At 40.7% G+C, this 25943-nt stretch overlaps 1 long non-coding RNA gene across 4 annotated transcripts in view; it reads right to left on the bottom strand.

Moving 5' to 3' along the window:
* The window catches only part of LOC135230240 (uncharacterized), a 195603-nt gene that overhangs the window by 35052 nt on the left and 134608 nt on the right, over positions 1-25943 (bottom strand). For 3 of the 4 annotated variants that reach the window (XR_010320870.1, XR_010320872.1, XR_010320869.1), the window contains exon 2: positions 25183-25387. The exons of the other annotated variant lie outside the window; for it this stretch is intronic. This is a non-coding gene — a long non-coding RNA (uncharacterized LOC135230240). The remainder of the gene's footprint in view (positions 1-25182; positions 25388-25943) is intronic. 4 annotated transcript variants of the gene reach the window in all.

Genomic DNA, 25943 nt, shown 5'->3' on the forward strand with positions numbered 1-25943 from the left:
CCCCTTGGTGAGCCACAATTACCCTATCACACAGTCCTGCCCAAGTACCAGGGTAGATGTTATAAGACCATGGCTAGAAAGGCCACACAAAGTAAACAATCACATCACAGTACCTTGGACTCGTTTTTCGAGTGAAGTATCAAAAATCCCATCAGAACGGATTGGTAAAGAACATAATCAATAGCAAGAACATTTTCATAATTATGTTTTCTGTATTTGGAAGAAATCTATAGCACTATTCTTATTTTGCCAATTCACAGGGATCACAGAGATTAGTGGTAGATATTGCAGTACCAGAAAACTCTCTGGTGAAACAGTCTGTGAGCAGTTTTACAAACACGGATATTCCACCAGAGTCAAAAGAATGACGTTACATTAATCATCAAAGAGAACATTTCAAGATCTAGCCTGAAGTACAATGTTGTCACTGATAGGCTAATATCCATACACTTATAAGGAAGACCAGTTTATATGACTATTCAAATTTATGCACCAACCACCAATGCCAAAGACAAAGAAATTGAAGATTTTAAACAACTTCTGCAGTCTGAGATTGATCAAACGTGCAATCAAGATGCATTGATAATTACTGGTCATTAGAATGTTAAAGTTGGAAACAAAGAAGGAAAAGTAGTTGAAAAATACAGCATTGCTGATAGAAATGATGCCAGAAATCTCATGAAAGAAGTTTGCAAGACCAGTGACTCATCCACTGCAAATATTTTTTTTCACCAACATAAACGGCAGCTATACACGTGGACTTTACCAGTTGGAATACACAGGAATCAAACTGACTACATCTGTGGAAAGAGAAGATGGGAAAACTCATATCATCAGTCGGAACAAGGCCAGGGATCGATTGTGAAACAGACTATCAATTGCTCATATGGGAGTTCAAGTTGAAACGGAAGAAAAGTAGAATAAGTCAAAAAGGGCCAAAGTATGACCTTGAGTATATCTCACCTGTATTTAGAGACCACCTCAAGAATACATTTTATGTGTTAAACACTAATGACTGAAGACCAGGTGAGTTGTGGAATGACATCAAGGACATCACACATGAAGAAAGCAAGAGGTCCTTTAAAAGACAGGAAAGAAAGAAAAGACCATAATGGATGTCGGAAGAGACTCTGAACGTTGCTCTTGAATGTCGAGTAGCTAAAGGGAAAGGAAGAAATGACGAAGTAATAGAGCTGAACAGAAGATTTCAAAGGGTGGCTTGAGAAGAAAAAGTATTATAATGACATGTGTAAAGATCTGGGGATGAATAACCAAAACGGAAGAACACACTCAGCATTTCTCAAGCTGAAAGAACTGAAGAAAAAATTCAACCCTTGAGTTGCAATACTGAAGGATTCTACGGGTATAATATTAAATGACGCAGGAAGCATCAAAAGAAGATGAAAGTAATACCCACAGTCACTATGCCAAAAAGAATTGGTCGACCTTCCACCATTTCAGGAAGTAGCATATGATCAGAAACCGATGATACTGAAGGAAGAAGTCCATGCTGCACTGAAGGAATTGGTGAGAAAAAAAAGCCTCCGAGAACTGATGGAATACCAACTGAGATGTTTCACCAAATGGATGCAGCACTGGAATCGCTCACTTGTCTAATCCCAAGAAATTTGGAATACAGCTACCTGGCCTACGAACTGGAAAGGATCCATATTTATGCCGATTCCTAAGAAAGGTGATCCAACCAAATGTGGAAATTATCAAACAATATCATTAATATCACATGCAAGTAATATTCTGCTAAAAATCATGCAAAAGCAGCTGCAGCAGTACATTGACAGGGAACTGCCAGAAATTTAAGCAGGATTCAGAAGAGGACATGGAAGGAGGGATATCACAGCTGATGTCATATTGATTCTGGCCGAAAGCAGAGAATACCAGAAAGATGTTTAAACCTGTGTTTTATTGACTATGCAAAGGCATTTGACTGCTTGGGTAATAACAAATTATGGATAACATTGCAAAGAGTGGGAATTCCAGAACACTTAATTGTGCTGATGAGGAACCTGATCAAGAGGTAGACGTTCAAACAGAAAAAGGTGATACTGCGTGGTTTAAAGTCAGGAAAGGTGTGTATCAGGGTTGTATTCTTTTACAATACTTATTTAATCTGCAAATAATCTGAGAAGCTGGACTTTACCAAGAACACGACATCAGGATTGGAGGAAGACTCACTAACAACCTGCATTTTGCAGATGACACAACCCTGCTTGCTAAAAGATAAGAGGACTTGAAGCACTTAATGATGAAGATCAAAGACCGCGGCCTTCAGTAGAGATTGCACCTCAACATAAAGAAAACAAAAATCCTCACAACTGGACCAATGAGCAACATCATGATCAACGGAGAAAAGACTGAAGTTGTCAAGGATTTCATTTTATTTGGATCCACAATCGACACCCATGGAAACAGCAGTTAAGAAATCAAAAGATGCACTGACATCAGGCAAATCGGCCCAAAAGACCTCCAAAGTGTTGAAAAGCAAAGACATCACCTTGAAAACTAAGATGCAACCGATCCAAGCCAAGGTGTTTTCAGTGGCCTCGTATGTGTGGGAAAGCTGGCTGATGAATAAGGAAGACCGTAGAAGAATTGATGCCTTTTAATTGTGTTGGTGAAGAATTCTGAATATACCATGAACTGCCAAAAGAAGGAAAAAATCTATCCTGAAAGAAGTATAACGAGAATGTACCCTAGCCTAGAAGCAAAGATGGCTGGCTAGACTACATCCTACAATACTTTGGACCTGTTTTCAGAAGGAATTAGTCCATGGAGAAGGATATCATGTACTATTTCTTTGGACTATCTAAGACCTCAAGAACAAAATCTCATGGTCCAAATTAACATTTTTACTTACTAATTTTCAAATGTAGCCCTGGTGGAACAGTGGTTAAGAGCTTGGCTGAAACTAAAAGGTCTCAACCAGCCTCTCCTTAGAAACCCTACTGTGCAGTTCTATTCTGTCCAATAGGGTCACTGTTAGTTAAAATTTAATCCACAGCAATGAGTTATTTAATTTTCAAATATAAATTTTTTTGTGTTAATATCTAAATTCTAAAGTAAATTTTATTTTATAAACCTCCGGTTTTATAAATTTATTTTCTATTATTCAAATTTATTGTTATGGTAGAATCAAATTTAAAAAGTGACATTAATTTTCAATCCAGGCAAAATGAAACGGCAATAACTAAGTGCTGTACAAAAATGGAAGCCTGCAGAAGATAAAAAGAAAATGATCTGTGAATCCCTAAAGACTATTCCAAAATTCGTTTTTAGAATGTAATAAATCAGCAGAGACTTCTTGCATTAAAGGTACGTGCTTAATGGGTGGAAATCATCTTACTAGTACCACTAGTGCTGAAATTAACGATGGCAATACAAATATAACAGAATTTGTTCCAAATTCTGCAACTATTTCTTGCTGTAGTAAAAAAAAAAAAGAAATTAGTAATGATCTAGAAAGTGAAACTAAGAGTATTAAATTGTCACATCTGCAGACCCCATAAATAACAGAAATGCAGATCCTGCCTTGTGGAATAATTTTCTTCCAATGAAGTAAATTACTGGATCAAAAGAGGCCCAAGTGATTGTCAACATCACATTTGTCCACTTGTAAATTTGTGTTGAAAATTTCTGGACGGTAAACAAACTTCTGTAGCCAGAATTTTTTCTAGAGTGCAATGTTAATGATGAAAATTATAAGAGGGAGTGGCTACTGCAATCTCCATCAGTCAGCTCTGTGTATTGTTTTGTTTGCAAACCTACTAACCAAACAAACAAACCCGTCATCCTCATTTAATTCTCGAATTGTTACAGATGAATTTAGCAATTGGTGCAAATTGAATAGGATCGGTAAACATGAAAATAGTTCAATTCACAGAGATTATGTTATCATATTTAAACCAAACACATTGTTCTGGCTTAATTTATGAACTGGAATCACAAATTAATGAACATCAGTATTGAAAAGCCATTTTGTAATGTGTCTTTGTTTTCCTAACAATCACTGAATGTGGACTATCTTCGTGAAAAAGAAATGAAGTCTTTGGGTCCCCACGAAATGGAAAATTTTAAAGTTGGCTTCAACTTGTTGCTCATTTGATCTATTTTTAACGAGTCACATCTCAAAATACGGTAACACAGGAAAGGGCAATCCATCCTATAATTCTAAAATAATGTGTAAAAAATTTATAATCTTGATAAGTGATGAAGTTCAATCAACCACTGTCAGTGAAATAAGTATAGCTCGATATTTTATTTTGTCTGTGGATTCCACTTCTGAGCCTTCTCATACAGGCCAGCTAAGTATTGTTTAAAGATCCATATCTCCAACAGACAGAAAACCTGTGTGGTGATTTATCACATTTGCTAGCTTAAAAAATCTAAAAAATCATACTAGTAAAGACATTGTGAAGCAAGTGTTTCACTAATTATGTGAAGTTTGCAAAATTGATTTTTCTAAGTGCAGAGACCAATCCTGTGACAATGCTGCCATTACGTCACTGCATTATAAAGGCATGCGACAGAAAATTCTGGAATGAAATTAATATGCCCTTTTCATACCAAGGTGCTGCACATTCACTTAATTTTGTAGGATGTATCACAATAGATTTTTTTTGTCCAAAAGCAATTGATATTTTTTCTAATATTCAGTTACTTTACAAATTTTTTGCCACCTCTATTCACTGATGAGCTGTTCTTAAAACACATTCAGGCAATGATTGAGCATTAAAATGTCTAATACACATTGGGAAGCACATGCTATAGCAACAAGTACAATTCTAGGTGCCACACAGAATATTGCTGAAGACCAGATACAAAAAGGAAACACCAAAACAGAAGCTAAAATCATCGCTGTCTTAGTCATCTAGTGCTGCCATAACAGATACCATAAGCGGATGGCTTTAACAAAGAGAAATTTATTTTCTCACAGTCTAAAAAAAAAAAAAAAAGGTTACAATTCAGGACGTCAGCTCCAGGGGAAGGTTTTCTCTCTCTGTTGATTCTGGAAGAAGGTCCTTGTCCTCCATCTTCCCATGGTCAAGGAGCTTCTCAGGCGCAGGGACCCCGGGTCCAAAGGACATGCTCTGCTCTTGGTAGTATGAGGTCCCCAACTCTCTTTCCTTTCATCTCCTGAGAGATAAAAGGTGGTACAGGCCACACCCTAGGGAAACTCCCTGTATCTCGGATCAGGGAGGTGTTAAAATCCCACCCTAATCCTCTCAACATAGAATTACCATCACAAAATGGAGGACAACCTCACATGGCCTATCCAAGTTGATACACACATTTTGGGGGGACATAATTCAATCCATGACATTATACCCTTTGGCCCCCAACCCAAATCACATTCTTGCAAATGGAAAACATATTCATCCCATCACAAACCAAAACCAAACCCACTGCCGTCCAGTTGATTCTGACTCATAGCGACCCTATAGGACAGAGTAGAACTTCCCCATAGAGTTTCCAAGGAGCGCCTGGCAGATTCGAACTGCCGACCTTTCAGTTAGCAGCCATAGCACTTAACCACTACGCCACCAGGGTTTCCTCATCCCATCATAGCATAGAAAAAGTCTTAAATCAAGTCCAAGTCCAAAATTCAAAAATCCCTCTTCATCTGTGAAATCTAGGACACAAGTTATCTGCTTCCAAAGGTACAATGGCATAAAAGGCACAAGCTAGACATTTGCATTACAAACTGAAGAAACTTGAGGGAAAGAAGGCGTAACATGCACCAAGCGAGTCAGGAGAACACATCGCATTAGCCCTCAAAGACATTGCAAACCAAGTGTTTCACTAATTAGGAGAAACTTGCAAAATTGATTTTTCTAAGTGCAGAGACCAATCCTATGACAATGCTGTGAAATGTCACTGCATTATAAAGGCATGCAACAGAAAATTCTGGAATGTAATGAATATGCCATTTTCATACCAAGGTGCTGCATATTCACTTAATTTTGTAGGATGTATCACAATGGATTTTTGTCAAAAAAATGATTTTTTCTTCTATTCAGATATTTTACAAATTTTTTGCCATCTCTATTCACCGATGAGCTCTTCATAGGAAATGATCAGCATTAAAATGTCTTTCTAATACCCACTGGGAAGCACATGCTATAGCAACGAGTGCAATCCTGGAATCACACACTCAGATTCTAGGTGCCATAGAGAATATTGCTGAAGACCAGTCACAAAAAGGAGATACCAGAACAGAAGCTTAAAACATCGCCAACAAAATGTAAACACAGCCCATATATTTATGTTTGTTATGTATAATAATATATTGCATTATTTTCATTTGACGAGTCAATTCTCCAAGATTCAGAAGTAAATTTATAGACATGCATGGATCTCTACCAGCTATTAACAAGATATTTACATAAGAGAATATTTTGAAAACACAATAAAACAAATACTGCCAAATACTGATTATCAAGCAGTTTATTGTTGCAGAAGCATTAAAAGAAACAAGTAAATGACAGAAATGCTCCAGAAGTATTGAGTGCCAGGGATCAATTTCACACAACCATCCTCACTGACACACCTGAATCTTGCATGAAATGAAGGGTGAAGATGTATGAAGTTCCTTCTGATATTTTTTTCCTTCTTAATGTGAATATAACTGATGAAGAATTCCTGAAGGTACCCAATAAACCAGCACAGGCTTATCCTGACGAGAAAACCCTGGTGGCACAGTGGGTAAGTGCTACGAATGCTAACCCAGAGGACAGCAGTTCAAATCCACCAGGCGCTCCTTGGAAACTCTATCGGGCAGTTCTACTCTGTCCTATAGGGGCGGGATGAGTCAGAATCGACGCGATGGCAGTGGGTTTGGTTTTTATCCTGATGACTTAAGATAAACCTTTATGGAGAAGTGCTACAATTTCATTCTTACATTAGAATTAAGTTTAGAGATTGAAGACAAATTTTACTCATGTAGGCGTGTAAACCAAAAAACCAAACCCATTGCTGGTGAATTGATTTCAGCACATAGCAACGCTATAGGACAGAATAGAATTGCCCCCATAGGGTTTCCATGGAGCAGCTAATGTATTCGAACTGCCAAGCTTTTGGTTAGCAGCTGAGTTCTTAACCACTGCACCACCAGTGCTCCAAATATACTCTGGCCCAGTAGTTCAAATGCAACACCCGCTCCTTGAAAACCCTATGAGGCAGTTCTACTCTGACCTATAGGGTCATTATGCATCAGAATCGACTCCAACCCAACAGGTTTGTTCTGCCTACTGCCTCATCCCTATTTCATTTTCTCAGAGATAAGTTTCTGTGATAGTGTCAGATTCAGGAATGTGATGAAAAATGTCTCTTGTAGGGGTGGGGCCAAGATGGCAGAATAGTCAGATGCTTTGTGTAGCCCCTCTTATAACAAAGACCCAGAGAAGTAAATCGATTATATATGACAATCTAGGAGCCCTGAACATCAAAGGTGAAGTTACAGAATTGGACTTAGTGGCAGGGGGAGGGGGATATGGTTCAGAAGCAGTGAGAGGTGGACAGATCTGACCCGGCAGAAACCAGCACCCTGCAGGCTGGATCGGATGGCATGTGCGGTGACACAAGCAGTGACGCTCGGGACATGTTTTTCACATCAGAAGAGACTGAGTGGTAGAAAGTCTACACAAGTCTCCAGAACCAGTGAAAAGCAGTGCTAAGTTGGCAAAAGATAAGTACATGCATTTAAAATGCCACACAAATCAAAAATCATCCCCTTTGGGAAGAACATCTCTCCCATTTACCTGCTTCCTCCCTCTCTGTTTTTAGTCTTAGACCAGCTTCGGCTATTTCTGGGTCCCCTGGGCCAGAAGTAGGAACTATCACATGCCCTGGAGCAGGAACAAACAACAAAAAATAATCTGCCAGCTTCCCTAAGCCAGGAACTCAGGAAAGGCACAGACATAAGGGGTCCAAAGACTTTCACCCTTGCATAGACCTGTGTGGGCCCATTTCAACAGCGTAGGCCCTCATTAGCACACTACAACAGGGTATATACCTGAAGCCTATTTTCAACTCTATCAGCTATAAAGTGGAGTGGCAGGTTCGGGATATTTGACAATGTTCTGCCAATTAAACAGGGTCCTCACCTACCCACATCAGTGACCTGAGGGTTGGTGGCTCCACCCACGTCACCTAGCCACCCAATTCAGGAGTCCAAGAATAAGTGGTGAATCCCAGTCCTTACAACCAACAGCATTGGGTGCCCATGGTCTGGCTGTAAAACCCACACACCTATGTGCTCTAGGGAACAGGGACATGCTTTCCTCCCAGACACTCAGGGGCAGTCATTCCCCCCACAGTAGCCAGACACCTGTACCTACACCAATCAACCCTGTCTGTGCAGGACTGTAGGTGAGAGCCTACACCACACACTTGGTGACCGACTACGTGGACAACTGAGCTGAATCCATACAAGAAAAGTAAAAGGGCTCCTAGGCTCACATACCTAGTAACAGCTCTGATCACCTGGTGACTGGATGTAAGAGCTTCAAAGGTGCCAATAATCAAACTAGCTCAACCAAGCAGCCTATTTGGGCATATTAAAATAAAACAAGAAACTAGGACACAATACAACAACAACAACAACAAAACCAAACCCAGTGCCATCAAGTAGGTTCCGACTCAGTATGCAAACATAAAATAAATGAATATAATAACTTATTGATGGCTCAGAGACAAGTGTAAATATCAAATAACATAAAGAGGCAGACCATGATGGATTCAGGAAGCTCCCAAAACAACAAATCAAGAAATCTTCCAAATGAAGAAAAATTCCAGGAATTACTGGAGGTAGAATTTAAAAGATTAATAGACTGAGCCCTTCAAGAGATCCAGGAGGAGATCAGGCAAAACGAAGAACAAGCCAAGGAACACACAGATAAAACAATAGACGAACTTAAGAAAGTTACACAAGAATATAATGACAAATGTAACAGGCTGCAAGAATCCATAGAAAGACAGCAAGCAAATCCAAAAGAGTAACAATAAAATTTCAGAATTAGACAACCCAATAGAAAATGAGAGGAGCAGAATTGAGGCACTGGAAGTCAGAATTAGTGAGACTGAAGATAAAGCTCTTGACGCCAACTTATTTGAGGAAAAATCAGATAAAGTAATTTTTTTAAATTGAAGAAACTCTAAGAATTATGCGGGACTCTATCAAGAGTGATTGGAACACCAGAATTGTGGCAGGGGGTGGAGGGATAGCAGAAAACACAGTGAGAACTGTTGAAGACTTTTTGGCTAAAAACTTCACTGATCTTGTGAAAAATAAGAAGATATCTATCCAAGATGCTTACTGAACCCCACCCAAGGTAGATGCCAAGATAAAGTCACCAGGACATATAATAATCTTGCTTGCCAAAACCAAAAATAAAGAGAGAATTTTAAGAGTAGCTAGGGATAAACAAAAAGTCACCTATAAAGAAGGGTCAGTAAGACTAAGCTCGGACTACTCAGCAGAAACCATGCAGGCAAGAAGGACATATACAAAGCCCTGAAGGAAAAAAAAAATTGCCTGCCAAGAACTATATATCCAGCAAAACTGTGTCTCAAATATGACGGTGAAATTAGGACATTTCCAGATAAGCAGAAGTTTAGGGAATTTTTAAAAACCTAACCAATATGACAAGAAATAATAAAGGGAGTTCTCCAGTTAGAAAATCAATAACATCAGCTAACAACCCAACACTAGAACACGGGACAGAACAACCAGATATCAACCCACGTAGGGATGTCACAAATAAATCAAAGCTAAAACACTGAAAATGTAGAAACAGAGACATCGATCTGTAAAAGATGACAACATTAAGAGAAAAAAGAGGGACTAAATAATGTAGTCATAGATCTTTCATATGGAGAGGAAGTCAAGACGATATAAAGAAATAAAAGATTGGTTTAAATTTAGAAAAACAGAGGTAAATGTTAAGGTAACCCAAAGGAAACTAGCAATCCTACACATTAAAATAAAAAAAACAAGGAAAACATAAATTTTCGGCAAATACAAAAGCAACAACAAGGAAAAAGATGAAAGACTAAAAAGAAAAACGATTCAGCACAGAAAAAATTAATTAGCAGTAAATACAAAGGCAACAAAAATGAAGAGGATGGAAAGAAAATGCACAAAGAACAACGACTCAACAGAGAAAATTAGGTGGAATAAGGAAAATGTCAACAAGACATTCACAAAAAAGACGAAAATGACAGCACTAAACTCATAACTATGAATAATTACGATAAATGTAAATGGTTTAATTGCACCAATAAGGAGACAGAGAGTAGCAGAATGGATTAAAAAACATGATCCTTCTGTATGCAGACTGCAAGAGACACACCATAGACTCAAAGACATAAACAAACTAAATCTCAAAGAATGGAAATATATATATATATCAAGCAGACAACAATAAAAAATAAGAGTGGCAATATTAATCTCTGATAAAACAGGCTTTAAAGTAAAATCCGCCACAAAGGAAAAGGAAATACACTATATAATGATTAAAGGGTCAATATACCAGGAAGACAAAATCATAATAAATACTTACATACCCAATGACAGGGCTCCAAAATACATAAAACAAACTCAAACAGCATTGAAAAGAGAAATAGCTCCACAATAATAGTCGAAGACTTCAACATACCACTTCTGATGACAGACAGGATATCCATAAACAAGCTCAATAAAGACACGGAAGATCTAACTACCACAATCAGCCAACTTGATCTCATAGACTTAAACATAACACTTCACCCAACGGTAGTCAAGTAAACTTTCTTTTCTAACGCTCATGGAGCATTCTTGAGAATAGACCACGTATTAGGCCACAAAGCAAGCATTAACAGAATCCAAGACATCAAAATATTACACAGCATGTTTCCTGACCATAAAGCCATAAAAGTCAAAATGCTGTCGTTATCACACATTTTAATTTCTTACATATTTTAAACCCAATAAAGTCTATTCTTATTATGTTATGCAGTCAGTAATCCTCTATTTTTACCCATTTCATTAACTTTCATTCCTTCTTGCATCTTAAGCCTTTCACCCTATTTTCTTTCTGCTTGAAGAATACCTTTGGAATTTTCTTTAATGTGGGCATGCTGATGTTAACTTATCTAGGTTTTGTTTGTCTGAAAACAAAAGGTCTTTGCTCGTTCATGAAGGATGTTTTTCCTCAGCATAGAGTTCTGGGTTGCCATGGATTTTCTCTCTATAATTTAAATATACCATCTTATTGTCTTACGGTTTTCACTATTTCTGTACAGAAGTCATCGGTCAGTTTCTTTGTCCTTTAAAGATAATCTTTTAGTAGTGTTCAATTATTTGCTTTTTGTGGGGTTTTTTGTCTTTAGCTTCAGCAGTCCTACTATGAATTTCTTTGTATTTACCCTACATGGGTCTTATAAGGAAACCCTGGTGGCGTAGTGGTTAAGCGTTACGACTGCTAAGCAAAAGGTCAGCAGTTCGAATCCACCAGGCGCTCCTTGGAAACTCTACGGGGCAGTTCTACTCTGTCCTATAGGGTCGCTTTGAGTCAGAATCGACTTGACAGCAGTGGCTTTGTTCTTTTTTTTTTGGTTTGGGTTTTGTAAGTCTTCTAGAATCCGTGACTTGATATCTTTAATCATTTGAGGAAAATTCTCAGCAATGATCTCAGTTTTTCTGCCTCATTCTTTTTCTTCCTTCTTAAAGTATTTTATGCTAGATATTCTCATTGTATTCTCTGTATCTTATTCCTTTTTATATTATATATATTTTTCCTTTTGTCTATGCCTCTATTTTCTTCCAACATGACTTCCAGTTCACTAAATCTCTCTTCAGCATTTGTAATCTGCTGTTATATACATACATTAAGATTTTAACTTCAGCTGTAGTTTTCAGTTGACTTTCTAAGTTTATCTTTTTCGTAGTTTCTAGTTTTTTGCCAAATTTCTAAGTCTTGCCTTTATTTCTTTGAACATAATAGAGTTATTTCACTGTTTTTGTCTGATAGTTCAAATATCTAGTTTTTCTGTGGATCTCATTCTGTTATTTGTTGTTTCTACAGGTTTCACTCTTTTCTTTCTTTTTTAAAAAAATTGTTGATTATATTAGAGAGGCGAGGCCAAGATGGCAGACTAGTGAGACGCTGCCAGTGATCCCTCTTACAAAAAAGACCCGAAAAAACAAGTGAAGCGATTATATTTATGACAAGCTAGGAACCCTGAACATCAAAGGCAAAGTTAGAAAATGGACTCAACGGCAGAGGGAGGGAGAGACTATTCAGAAGTGGAGAGGAGTTACTGGACCTGAATTGCCAGGAACCCTCAGGCACCATTCCCTGGAGCGACTGCAGTGAGGCTGGCAGTAGCGTTCCAGAGGCGCTTCACTCAGGGAAAGACAGCAAGTTGCACAGACTACTCACACCTGCAGAACAAGAGAAGAACGGCACTCTCGGCAAAAGCTAATTACTTGTGTTTATTTTACCACGCCCCCAGCCCCCAAGCCGGCTTCAGTGGCTGTCAACTTCCCTGGGCCTGAGATAGGCCCCGGTAGCACTCTGAGCCATTCTTCCGTCCTTGAAGAAGATATAAGTTCACAACTGGGGGAAAGATAATCTGCCAGCTCAATTAAGCTGGGGAGCTCAGGACAGAAGTAGCTCTTGTTCAGGCACAAACGGTCCATGGGCTTTGAATATCTTTCACCCCAGCATGGACCTGTGTGGGCCCATTTCAGGAGAATAGGCCCTTGTTGCCAGACTGCAATGGTTTCAGCTGGACGGTGGAAAGATGGGTGTTTGATGTTTGACACTGCTTTGCCTATTAAACAGGGTCTTCACCTACCCACATCAGGGGCCTAAGGACTGGTGGCTCCACTCACAATACCTAGCCACCTGTGATAGGGTTCCAAGGATAAGTAGTACCGCCCAGAACTTACAACCAAAAGCATTGGGTACCCACTGCCCTTCTGCAGAACCCACCCGTGTGCTCTACAGAACAGGGATGCACTTTCCTCACAGACACTCAGAGGACAGCTGTCAGACCCCTGCCTTGATCAGAGCCTGACCCCCTACTGCAGCCAGATACTTCTGCCTACACCAATAACCCCTGCCCCTCTAAGACTGTAGGACAGAGCCTGTACCACACACTTTATGACCAACTACCTGGGCACCTGAGTTGAATCCATACAAGAAAAATAAATGAACTCCTAGGCTCATATATCTGGTAACAGTGCTAGCCATCTGGTGATAGTACATTAGAGCTTCAAAAGTGAAAATAATCAACCTAACGCACTCAAGCAGCTTATTTGGGTATACCAAAACTAAACAAAGCAAGAAGCTAGGATACAAAAAGCAAGCATAAAATAAACTAATACAATAACTTATAGATGGCTCAGAGACAACAGTCAATATCAAATCACATAAAGAGGCAGACACGGGGGCAGGACCAAGATGGCTGACTAGGTAGAAGCTTCCGCTTATCCCTCTTGAGACAAAGACTCGAAAAAACAAGTGAATCAATTACATAAAGGACAATCTACAAACCCTGACCATCAAACACAGAACTAAGGAGTTGACCTGAGTGACAGGGGAGTGAAAAGCCACACTGCAGCAGCGACCGCTTCCGGAGCCAGTGTCCCACGCCACAGCCTTGAGCCCTCACGGTTTCCTGGTGTCAGAGTGGTGGGGCTGATTGTGGCTTACTGAGACAGGGAAGCACGGATGTAGGCCTAACCTCAGGACCAACCTCAGAGGGGACCCAGGCAGCACACGCAGGCTCCACACAGACGCGGCTGGCAGGGAAATGAAAAACCACGGGGAAGCAGCAACTGGTTTTGGAGCCTGGAGTGCAGCGCCCCAGAAAGGAAACCTTGGTGCTGGGTGTTGGACAAAGTGTGGGGGAGCTGATTGTGGCTTCCTGAGATGGTGTGAGCATGGACGCAACCCTAACCCTCTGGGACAGTCTCAGCAGGGATACAGCCAGCACACGCAAGCTACACAACGCTCTGGAATCTCAGAAAAAACAGTCCTCACCAAACAACATAAGTAACTTTGTATATTTTGCCAGGTTACTCTCTTCTATATATCTGATTCCACCCCTCATTGCCCCAGCCAGCTTCATTAAGACTGGAATTCCCTGTGCCAGAGAGTGAAGTGCACTGCTCGATTTTTTTTTTCTTCTTTCTTTTCTAACCCATTCTCCTGGCCTGAGAAAAGTACCATTTAACAATCAAAGAAAAAATCCTTCCCTGACTTCCCTAAACTGCAATTAACAATACAGAATCAGCTCCATCCAGGCATTAAGAGACCCATAGTCTTTGGCTTTCACCCTACAGGTAACTAGGTGGCTATTATAATGCAAAGGTAATTCTGATAGAGATCTGACCATAATTGTTTTAGCTCAGCAGTGGAAAGGCAAGTTTTGGAGGTCAGATACCTCTGTACCTATTAAACAGAGCCCTCACTGGTCCACACCAGCGAAAAGAGGGCTGAAACTCCACCCACACCACCTAGCCACCTGCTAGAGGAGTCTGAGAATAGTGACGTCTACCCAAGTATTGGGTGCCTAAGATACAGCTGCAGAGCTCACCCACCAGAGCACTCTAGAGAATAGAGCCACACCTACCTCACTGACACTTGAAGGAAGGCTGTCAGCATCCTGCCCTCCTCGAAATGTGACCCCCTACCACTAATAGAAACTGGCACATACAACCATCACCACTACTCCTCTAAGATAATAGGTGAGAGCCTACACCACACACTAGGGGACCAGCTATCAGGACACCTGAGCTGATTCTATTCAAGAATAGTGAATGGGCTCATACACTTATATACCTGGTAACAGCTCAGGCAAGCTGGTAATAGGATGTAAGTGATTCAAAAGCTACAGCAATCACGATACCACAATCTAGTAGCCCATCTGGGTGTATTGTAACAAAACAAAACAACAAGATAAGACTCAGTGAGCAAATATAAAAGAAAATATTACAAAATCTTATAGATGGCTCAGAGACAGCAGTCGACATCAAATCACATGAAGAAGCAGACCATGATTGATTCTACAAACCCCCAAATCAAAGAATCAAAATCATTCCCGGATGTAGATACAGTCCTAGAATTGCCAAATGTAGAATATAAAAAAATTGTATACAGAATGCTTCAAGACATCAGGAATGACCTCACAAATGAAATAAGGCAATCTACAAAAAAACCAAGGCATACACGGATAAAGCAGTTGAAGAAATCCAAAAGATTATTCAAGAACATAGTAAAAAAATTAATAAGCTGTAAGAATCCATAGAGAGATAGCATTCAGAAATCCAAAAGATTAACAATAAAGTCACAGAATCAGACAACTCAATAGGAAGTCAGAGGAGCAGACTCGAGGAACTGGAATGCAGAGTGGGGGAGCTGGAGGATAAGGCAACTGACACAAATATAGTTGAAGAAAAATCAAATAGAATTTAAAACTATGAAGAAACCCTAAGAATCATGGGGGACTCTCTCAAGAATAATTTGCGTGTGATTGGAGTTCCGGAAGAGGGAGGGATAACAGAAAATACAGAGAGAATAGTGGAAGATCTGATGGCAGAAACATTCCCTGGCATCGTGAAAGATGAAAAGGTATCTACCCAAGATGCTCATCGAACCTCATACAAGATAGATCCCAAAAGAAAATCACCAAGACATACCAAAACCAAAGATAAAGAGAAAATTTTAAAAGCACCCAAGGATAAACGAAAAGTTACCTACAAAGGAGAATCAATAAGTTTGCACTACTCGGCAGAAACCATGCAGCCAAGAAGGCAATGGGATGACATATATAGAGCACTCAAAGAGGAAAAACTGTCAGCCAACAATCATACATCCAGCAAAACTCTAAAACATGAAGGTGAAATTAAGATATTTACAGATAAACACAAGCTTAGAGAATTTGCAAAAAACGAACCAAAACTGCAAGAATTACTAAAGGAAATTCTTTGGTCAGAAAATCAATAATATCAGATACCAACACAAGGTCACAGAACAAAACATCCTAATATCAACTCAGATAGGGAAATCACAAAAACAAAATAAGATTAATTAAAAAAAAATTACTCAAAACAGGAAATCATTGATGTCATTATGTAAAAGATTACAACAGTCAAAAAAGAGGGACTAAATACAGGAGGCATAGATCTTACATATGCAGAGGAAACCAAGGTGATATAGGGTGAAACAAGTTAGGTTTTTACTTAGTCAAACTGGGGTAAATATTAAGGTAACCACAATGAGGTCTAACAATTCCATACTTCAAAATAAAAACCAAGATAAACATAACGACTCAGCAAAATAAATTCAACTACTATGAAAGGGAGGAACACACATTCTACAAAGAAAACTCAACACAAAAAAGTAAATGGAAAAATGAAATTGTCAAAAACAGGCATCAAAATGACAGCGCTAAACTCATACTTATCTATAATTACACTTATGTAAACGGACTAAATTCACCAATAAAGAGACAGAAAGTTGCAGACTGGATAAAAAAACACTATCAGTCTGTATGCTGCATAAAAGAGACACACCTTAGACTTGGAGACACAAATAAACTAAAACTGAAAGGACGGATAAAAATATATCAAGCAAACAACAATCAAAAAAGAGCAGGAGAGGCAATATTTATTTCCAACAAAACAGACTTTAAAGTTAAATCCACCACAAAGGATAAAGAAGGACACTACGTAATGATTAAAGGGACAATTTACCAGGAAGATACAACTATATTAAATATTTATGCACCCAATGATAGAGCCACAACATTCATAAAACAAACGTTAACAGAATTAAAAAGTGAGATAGACACCTCCACAATTATGGTAGGAGACTTCAACACAACACTCTCGGTGAAGGGTAGGAAATGCAGTCAGAAGCTCAATAGAGACACAGAAGGTCTAATTGTTACAATTAAACAACTTCACTTCATAGACTTATACAGAACACTCCACCCAACAGCTGCAAAGTATAATTTTTTTTTTAGTGCACATGAAACATTCTCTAGAATAGATCACATATTAGGTCATAAAACAAGCCTTTGCAGAATGCAAAACACTGAAATATTACAAAACATCTTCTCTGAACAAAAGACCGTAAAAGTAAAAATCAATAACAGAAAAACCAGGGAAAAGAAATCAAATGCTTGGAAACTGCACAATACCCTGCTCAAAAAAGACTGGGTTATGGAAGACCTTAAGGAGGGAATAAAGAAATTCACAGAATTCAACGAGACTGAAAACACTTCCTATGAAAACCTTTGGGACATGGTGAAAGCAGTGCTCAGAGGTCAATTTATATCAATAAAGGCACACATATTAAAGAAGAGCCAAAATGAAAGAACCGTTCCTACAACTTGAACAAACAGAAAGAGAGCAACAAAAGAAACTGTCAGGCACCAGAAGAAAGCAAAAAATAAAAAGTACAGCAAAATTAAATGAATTAGAGAACAGAAAAACAAATGAAAGAGTTAACAAGGCCAAAAACTGCTTCTTTGAAAAAAATTAACAAAATTGATAAAACACTGGCCAGACTGACTAAAGAAATACAGGAAAAGAAACCAATAACCCGAATAAGAAATGGGATGGGCCATATCACAACACATGCAACTGAAATTAAAACAATCATATCAAATTACTACAAAAAATTGTACTCTAACAAATTTGAAAACCTAGAAAAAATGGATGAATTCCTAGAAACACACTGCCTACCTAAACTAACACACACTGAAGTAGAACAACTAAATAGACCGATAACAAAAAAAGAGATTGAAAAGGTAATCAAAACACTCCCAACCAAAAAAAGCTCTGGACCTGACGGCTTCACTGCAAAGTTCTACCAAACTTTCAGGGAAGACTTACTACTACTACCGAAGGTATTTCAAAGCATGGAAAAGGACGGAATACTACCTAACTCCTTCTCTGAAGCCAGCATAACCCTGATACCAAAACCAGCTAAAGACAACACAAAGAAAGAAAATTACAGACCTATATCCCTCATGAACATAGATGCAAAAATCCTCAACAAAATTCTAGCCAATAGAATTCAACAACGTATCAAAAAAATAATCCACCATCACCAAGTGGGATTTATACCAGGTATGCAAGGTTGGTTCAATATTAGAAAAACAATTAATGTAATCCACCACATAAAAAAAGACAAGAACCAAATAATTTTATCAATTGATACAGAAAAGGCATTTGACAAAGTCCAACACCCACTCATGATAAAAACTCTCAGCAAAATAGGAATAGAAGGAAAATTCCTCAACATAATAAAGGGTATTAGTACAAAGCCAATACCCAGCATCATCCTAAATGGAGAGCCTGAAAGCATTTCCCTTGAGAAGGGGAAACAGACCAGAATCCCCTTTATCACCGCTCTTATTCAACATTGTGCTAGAGGTCCTAGCCAGAGCAACTGGGCTAGACAAAGAAATAAAGGGCATCCAGATTGGTAAGGAAAAAAGTAAAATTATCTCTATTTTCCAACGACATTATCTTATACACAGAAAACCCTAAGGAATCCTCAAGAAAATTATTAAAACTAATAGAAGGGTTCAGCAGAGTTTCAGGTTACAGTATAAACGTACAAAATCAGTTGATTCCTCTATATCAACAAAAAGAACATTGAAGAGGAAATCATCAAATGAATACCATTCAGAGCAGCCCCCAAGAAGATAAAATACTTAGGAATAAACCTCACCAAAAACCAAAACCGCTATACCAAGAAAACTACAAGGTACTACTGCAAAAAAACAAAAGAAACCTACGTAATTGGAAAAACATACCTTGCTCATGGATAGGAAGACAACATTGTAAAATTGTCCATTCTACTAAAAGCCATCTATAGATACAATGCACTTCCGATCCAAATTCCAATGACATTTTTTAAAAAGATGGACAAACAAATCACCAACTTCATATGGAAGGGAAAAAAGTCGTGGATAAGTAAAGCATTACTAAAAAAGAACAAAGTGAGAGGACTCACTCTGCCTGATATTAGAACCAATTATACTGCCACAGTAGTCAAAACAGCCTGATACTGGTACAACAACAGACACATAGACCAATGGAACAGAATTGAGAATCCAGATATAAATCCATCCACATATGAGCAGCTGATATTTGACAAAGGCCCAGTGTCAGTTAATTGGGGAGAAGACAGTCTTTTTAACAAAAGGTGCTGGCGTAACTGTATATCCATCTGCAAAAAATGAAACAGGACCCATACCACACACCATGCACAAAAACTAACTCCAGATGGATCAAAGACCTAAACATAAAATCTAAAACAATAAAGATCATGGAAGAAAAAATAGGGACATTAGTAGACCTAATACATGGCATAAACAGAATACAAAACATTACTAAAAATGACGAAGAGAAACCAGATAACTGGGAGCTCCTAAAAATCAAACACCTATGCTCATCTAAAGACTTCACCAAAAGAGTAAAAAGACCACCTACAGACTGGGAAAAAGTTTTCAGATAAGACATCTCCGCCTGGCGCCTGATCTATAAAATCTACATGACTCTGCTAAAACTCAACCACAAAAAGACAAACAACCCAATTAAAAAATGGGCAAAGGATATGAACAGGCACTTCACTAAAGAAGTCATTCAGGCGGCTAACAGATATATGAGGAAATGCTCTCGATCATTAGACATTAGAGAAACGCAAATCAAAACTACAATGAGATTCCATCTCACTCCAACAAGACTGGCATTAATCCAAAACACACAAAATAATAAATGTTGGAGAGGCTGTGGAGAGACTGGAACACTTATACACTGCTGGTGGGAATGTAAAATGGTATACAACCACTTTGGAAATCAATTTGGTGCTTCCTTAAAAAGCTAGAAATAGAACTACCATACAACCCAGCAATCCCGCTCCTCGGAATATATCCTAGAGAAATAAGAGCCTTTACACAAATAGATATATGCACATCTATGTTTATTGCAGCACTGTTTACAATAGCAAAAAGATGGAACCAACCAAGGTGCCCATCAATGGATGAATGGATAAATTATAGTATATTCACACAATGGAATACTACACATTGATAAAGAACAGTGATGAATCTGTGAAATACTTCATAACATGGAGAAACCTGGAAGGCATTATGCTGAGTGAAATTAGTTGCAAAAGGTCAAATAGTGTATAAGACCACTATTATAAGATCTTGAGAAATAGTTTAAACTGAGAAGAACATATTCCTTTGTTGTTATGAGAGGGGGAGGGAGGGGGGTAGGAGAGGGGTATTTACTAAAGAGATAGACAAGAACTATTATGGGTGAATGGAAGGACAACACTCAACACAGTGGAGGTCAGCACAACTGGACTAAACCAAAGCAGTTTCCTAACGCTTCAAAGGTCAGCAAAGCAGGGGCAGATGTTTGGGAACCATGTTTTCAGGCGACATCTAAGTCAACTGGCATAATAAAATCTATTAAGAAAACATTCTGCATCCCACTTTGAAATGTGGCGTCTCGGGTCTTAAATGCTAACAAGCGGCCATCTCAGATGCATCAATGATTCTCAACCCACCTGGATCAAGGGAGAATGCAGAACACCAAGAACATAAGATAATAACGAGCCCAAGAGACAGAAAGGACTACATGAACTAGAGACTACATCATCCTGAGACCAGAAGAACTAGATAGTGCCGGGCCACAACCAATGACTGCCCTGACAGGGAACATAACAGAGATCCCTTGAGGGAGCAGGAGAACAGTGGGATGCAGACCCCAAATTCTCATAAAAAGACCAGACTTAATGGTCTGACTGAGACTGGAAGGACTCTAGTGATCATGGCCCCCACACCTTCCATTTATCCACTACGGGAACCATCCCCAAAGCCAGTTCATCAGACATGGATTGGACTAGACAATGGGTTGGAGAGGGATGCTGGTGAGGTGTGAGCTACTTGGTTTGGGTGGACACTTGAGACAATGTTGGTATCTCCTGCCTGGAAGGGAGATGGGTGGGTAGAGGGCCTTAGAAACTGGCAAAACGGTCACGAAAAGAAAGAGTGGAAGGAGGGAGTGGGCTCTCCCATTGGGGGGAAAGTAATTGGGAATATGTAAGTAGTTGTGTATAAGTTTTCATGTGAGAGACTGGCTTGATTTGTAAACTTTCACGTAAAACACAACAAAAATTATTAAAATAAAAAAAAAGCTGACCCATGATTGCTTCAACAAGCTCTCAGAACAAAGACTCAAGGAATCTTCTGGATGAAGGTGCAATCCTGGAATTACCAGATGCAGAATACAAAAGATTAATATACAGAACTCTTAAAGACATCAGGAAGGAAATGAGGCAAAATGCAGAACAAGCCATGAAACGCACAGATAAAGCAGCCGAAGAAATTAAAAAGGTTACTCAAGAACATAATTAAAAATTTAATAGGCTGCAAGAAACCATAGAGAGACTGCAATCAGAAATTCAGAAGATAAACAATAAAATTACAGAGATAGAAAACTCAACAGAAAGTAAGAAGAGCACAATTGAAGAACGGGAAGGCAGAATTACTGAGATTGAAGATAAAACACTTGGGACCAATATATTTGAAGAGAAACCAGATAAAAGAATTTAAAAAATGAAGAAATCTGAAGAATCATGTGGGACTTTATCAAGAGAAATAACTATGAGTGATTGGAGTACCAGAACAGGGAGGGCTAACAGAAAATACAGAGGGAACTGTTGAAGATTTGTTGGCAGAAAACTTCCCTGATATCATGAAAGATGCTCATCGAATTCCACATACGGTAGATCTCAAAAGAAAGTGACCAAGACATATAATAATCAAACTTGCCAAAATCAAATATAAAGAGAATTTTAAGAGAGGCTAGGGATAAAAGAAGTCACCAACAAAGGAAAGTAAATAATAATAAACTTGGACTACTCAGCAGAAATCATGGAGGCAAGAAGGCAATGGGATGACTTATATAAAATATTGAAGGAAAAAAACTGTCAGCCAGGAATCAAACCATAACCCTGGCCCTCGGGCCCTCTGGCCCTCTGGCCTTAGCCCTCTAACTCTAGCCCCTAAGCCCTGAGCCCCAAAGCCCCTAAGACCCTAAGCCTTTAGGTCCTAACCACCAAGGCCCTGAACTCTAACCCTAACCCAAACCGTAACCATATACCCTAAACCCTACAGTCTAAACACCTACACCCCAAAACACTACACACAAAAACCATACACACTAAACCCTATACTCTAAGCCCAAAACCCTAAACCCAAACCTCAAGCCCCAAAGCCCAAACCCAAAACCTAACCGTAAGCCCTAAACCCTAACACCTAACCCTAAACCCTAATCACCCTAACCCTAACGACTCTAACCCTAACAACCCTAACCCTAACTACTCTAGCCCTAACCCTCCAACCCTAACCCTCTAACGCTAACATGAAACCCTAACCCAAAACCCTAACCCTCTAACTCTAACCCTCTAACCCCAACCCCCAAACCCAACCCCAAACACTAAACCTCAAATCCCTAGCCCTAAACCTAAGAATGAGCCTAAGCCTAACCCTAAAACACAACCCTAAACCCTAAACCATAACACGCGAAACCCTAACACGCGAAACCCTAACACCCTTAGCCCTAACACATTTAACCCTAACATCCTAAATGCCAAAACCCTAAACACTAACACCCTTAACCCCAACCACTAACCCCTAAACCCTAACTTAAAGCCTAAGTCATCTAACCCTCTAACCCTAATACCCTAACTCTAAACCCTAAAACCTACACCCTAACCCCAGCTCCCAGCCCTAACCCTCACTCTAAGCCTTAAACCCTAAACCCTAAGGCCTAAACCCTAGGCTCTAAGCCCTAAACCCTAAGTCCTAAAACCCTAAACTCTAAGCCCTAAGCCCTAAACCTAACCCTCTAACCCTAAACTCTAAAACCTTACCCCAAACCCATCCCAAACCCCTAAACCTGAACCCCTAAACCCTAGCCCTAACCAATAACCCTAAACCTCTAAACTATACCCCTAACCCTCTAACCCTAACCCTCTAACCCTAACCACAACACCAACCCCAACCTCTGAACCCAAAAACCCTAACCCCCAACCCTAAGCCTCTGAACCCTAAGCCTAAACCCTCTAACCCTAAACCCTAACCTTCACCCCCTCACACCCTCACCTTCTCACTCCCTCACTCTATAATCTTCTCAACCTCTAACCCCCTCACCCTCTAACCCCTCACCCTGACTCCCTCAATCTCTAACCCCCAAACTCTAAACCCCAACCCTCTAACACCCACCCTCTAACCCCAACCCTCTAACCCCAAACCACAAATCCCAAACAAACCCAACCCCAAGCCTAAACCTAAATCCCTAAAACCTAACCGAAACCCTAATGACTAAACCACAAAACCCTAAACCCCCAAAACCCTAAACCCCAAACTGCAACCCCTAACACCTAACCTGTAACTCCAAACTCTAACCTCAAACCCTAAACCTAACACCTAACCCCAACCCAAAAACCCTAACCAAAAAACCCAACCCTAAACTCTAACCCCCAAACCCCAACCCCTAACCCCAAACCCTAAGGACTTTAACTCTAACAACCCTAACCCTAACATCCCTAAGCCCAAACCCTAACCCTTTTTGTTAGCAGCCATAGCACTTAACCACTAGCCACCAGGGTTTCCATGAGCAGTCACAGGAATAGACATATGCACACCCGTGTTCACTGCAACATTATTCACAGTAGCAAAAAGATGGAAACAACCTAAGTGCTCATCCACAGAGGAACGGATAAACAAACTACGGTACATACACACAGTGGAACACTACACGACAATAAAGACCAATGATGAATCTCCGAAACATCTCACACCATGGATGAATCTGGAGCGCATCATACTAAGTCAATCACAAAACGACATATACAGTAAGTGACCACTATCATGAAAACATTTACACACAGAAACAATCTTTGATGTTCACCAGGGAGACGAAGAGTGGGTAGAGAAAAGTCAACTAAACAATAACCAAAAAAACCAAACCCACTGCCGTCGAGTTGATTCCAGCTCATAGAGACCCTATAGGACAGATTAGAACTGCCCCATAGAGTTTCCAAGGAGCACCTGGTGGATTTGAACTGCAGGCCTTTGGTTAGCACCGGTGGCTCTTAACCACTACGCCATCAGGGATTCCAACCAAACGACAGATATGTGGTAACTCTGGTGAAGGAAGAGACGGTACACAAGACTGGGAATCAACCTCAGCCTCACTCTAACCCTAACCCTAAACCACTTGTGCCCGAGCCTAGTAACCCCAGCCCTAACCCCAACCCCCAACCACCTAAAACCTATACCCCTAAACCTGACTCCCAAACCTCTAACCCCCAAACCTGGACCCCTAACACCAAACCCTAACCCCTAACCCTAATCCTCCAACCCTTCTGCATCTATGGGCCTCTCGACTCTCCGTCTATTTTCTCCCTCCAAATCGTACTAACACTCAGTGGAATTTTGAAGTTTGAGCTGTGCTTTGCTTCTTGTTGTCTCCACCGGGCCCATCAAGGCACTGCATCATTTCTTTGCTCTGCTTCACTATTCAGTTCCAAAACCATGGCTTAGAATCACCTGACACTGAACTTCAGCGATTTGGCGCAAGGCCGCGAGAGGGCGCGCGCACCGCCGGTTCTGTTCTGCCCACCAGGCCCTCCGTGCATGGGAACCTCCTGGACCTAAGCCGGCACCAACCTGGGTACCGCTCCAGTGGCGATAGCAGAAGCTTTTCTTCCCGAGGGACCCAACGCCCCAGGGCGCTCTCTCAATACTCCCATTAATGCTGTTATTATCCTAACCCACTCCTTCTGTGAGACCTAGTGGGTCCTCGACCAGGCCCAGCCTTCACGACCCGCACCCCCCTGCCGTGGTCATGTACAGGAACCTGCAGGGCCGCACCCTCCCCGCCCAAGCTCTGCCCCTCCACACCCTGATGCCCTGCAGGCCTCTACTAGGTCCCCGTCCAGAGGAGAGTTGTCGCCCTGCACGGGGTGGGGGGACACGAGTGAACATCCGGAAACCACCCCCCAAGCACGAAGCCGACTGCCCGTATTGAGACCATGTGAGCAGGGCTGCCCCTCCTACTGGAGCCTGCAGGGCATCACTCACGTTTGTCAGCTTCTCACTGTCCTCTGGGCTCGGGGTCCCAGAGCAGCCAATCCCCCCAGGGCGGGGGGGGGGCAGTCCGTCCGCAGGGGCTGGAAGATCGGGTTGGCGCCCATGGCCGGAGCGCTTAAAACCCTTATAAACCCTCATAAACGGCCAGCTCCAGACCTTCAAATGTCAGCCCGAGAGACACCTAATCTCCTCCAACCTAAAAAAAAAAAAAAAACACACGTTGCCTTCGAGTCAATTCTGACTCATAGCGACCCTATAGGACAGAGTAGAACTGCCCCACAGAGTTTCCAAGGAGTGCCTGGTGGATTCAAATGGCCAATCTTTTGGCTAGCAGCCTTAGCACTTAACCACTACGCCACCAGGGTAACCCACTGAACCCACTGCCACCAGGGTAGAGGCTCCAAATCCCGCCAGTGTGAGGAACCCTCAAATCCCCTCAGCACCAGAGACCGCATCCACAGCGACTGGTACACAGCGCCGCACAAATGTTTAAGTTAACAAACGACCTGGTTGCTCAGGACCCCTTCCTGCTACCCCCACCCCCGCCACCCAGAGGGGGAGCGGGACCCGGCATCCACACTGTTAACAGACACTGAATCGCTGCTGCTTCCACAAGGAGTAGGATCCCCACGCTGCTCCACAGATTCCCAGGACCCCTTCCTTTCCCGGTGGGGCCGGGGCCCCGCCGACGCCCCAGCCCCGAGAGTAGACCAGCCGGGCGCGGGCGAGGGCGCGGGGTGCCTCAGCCTCCC

Source organism: Loxodonta africana, unplaced genomic scaffold (assembly GCF_030014295.1).
Source record: "Loxodonta africana isolate mLoxAfr1 unplaced genomic scaffold, mLoxAfr1.hap2 scaffold_90, whole genome shotgun sequence".
NCBI lineage: Eukaryota > Metazoa > Chordata > Mammalia > Proboscidea > Elephantidae > Loxodonta > Loxodonta africana.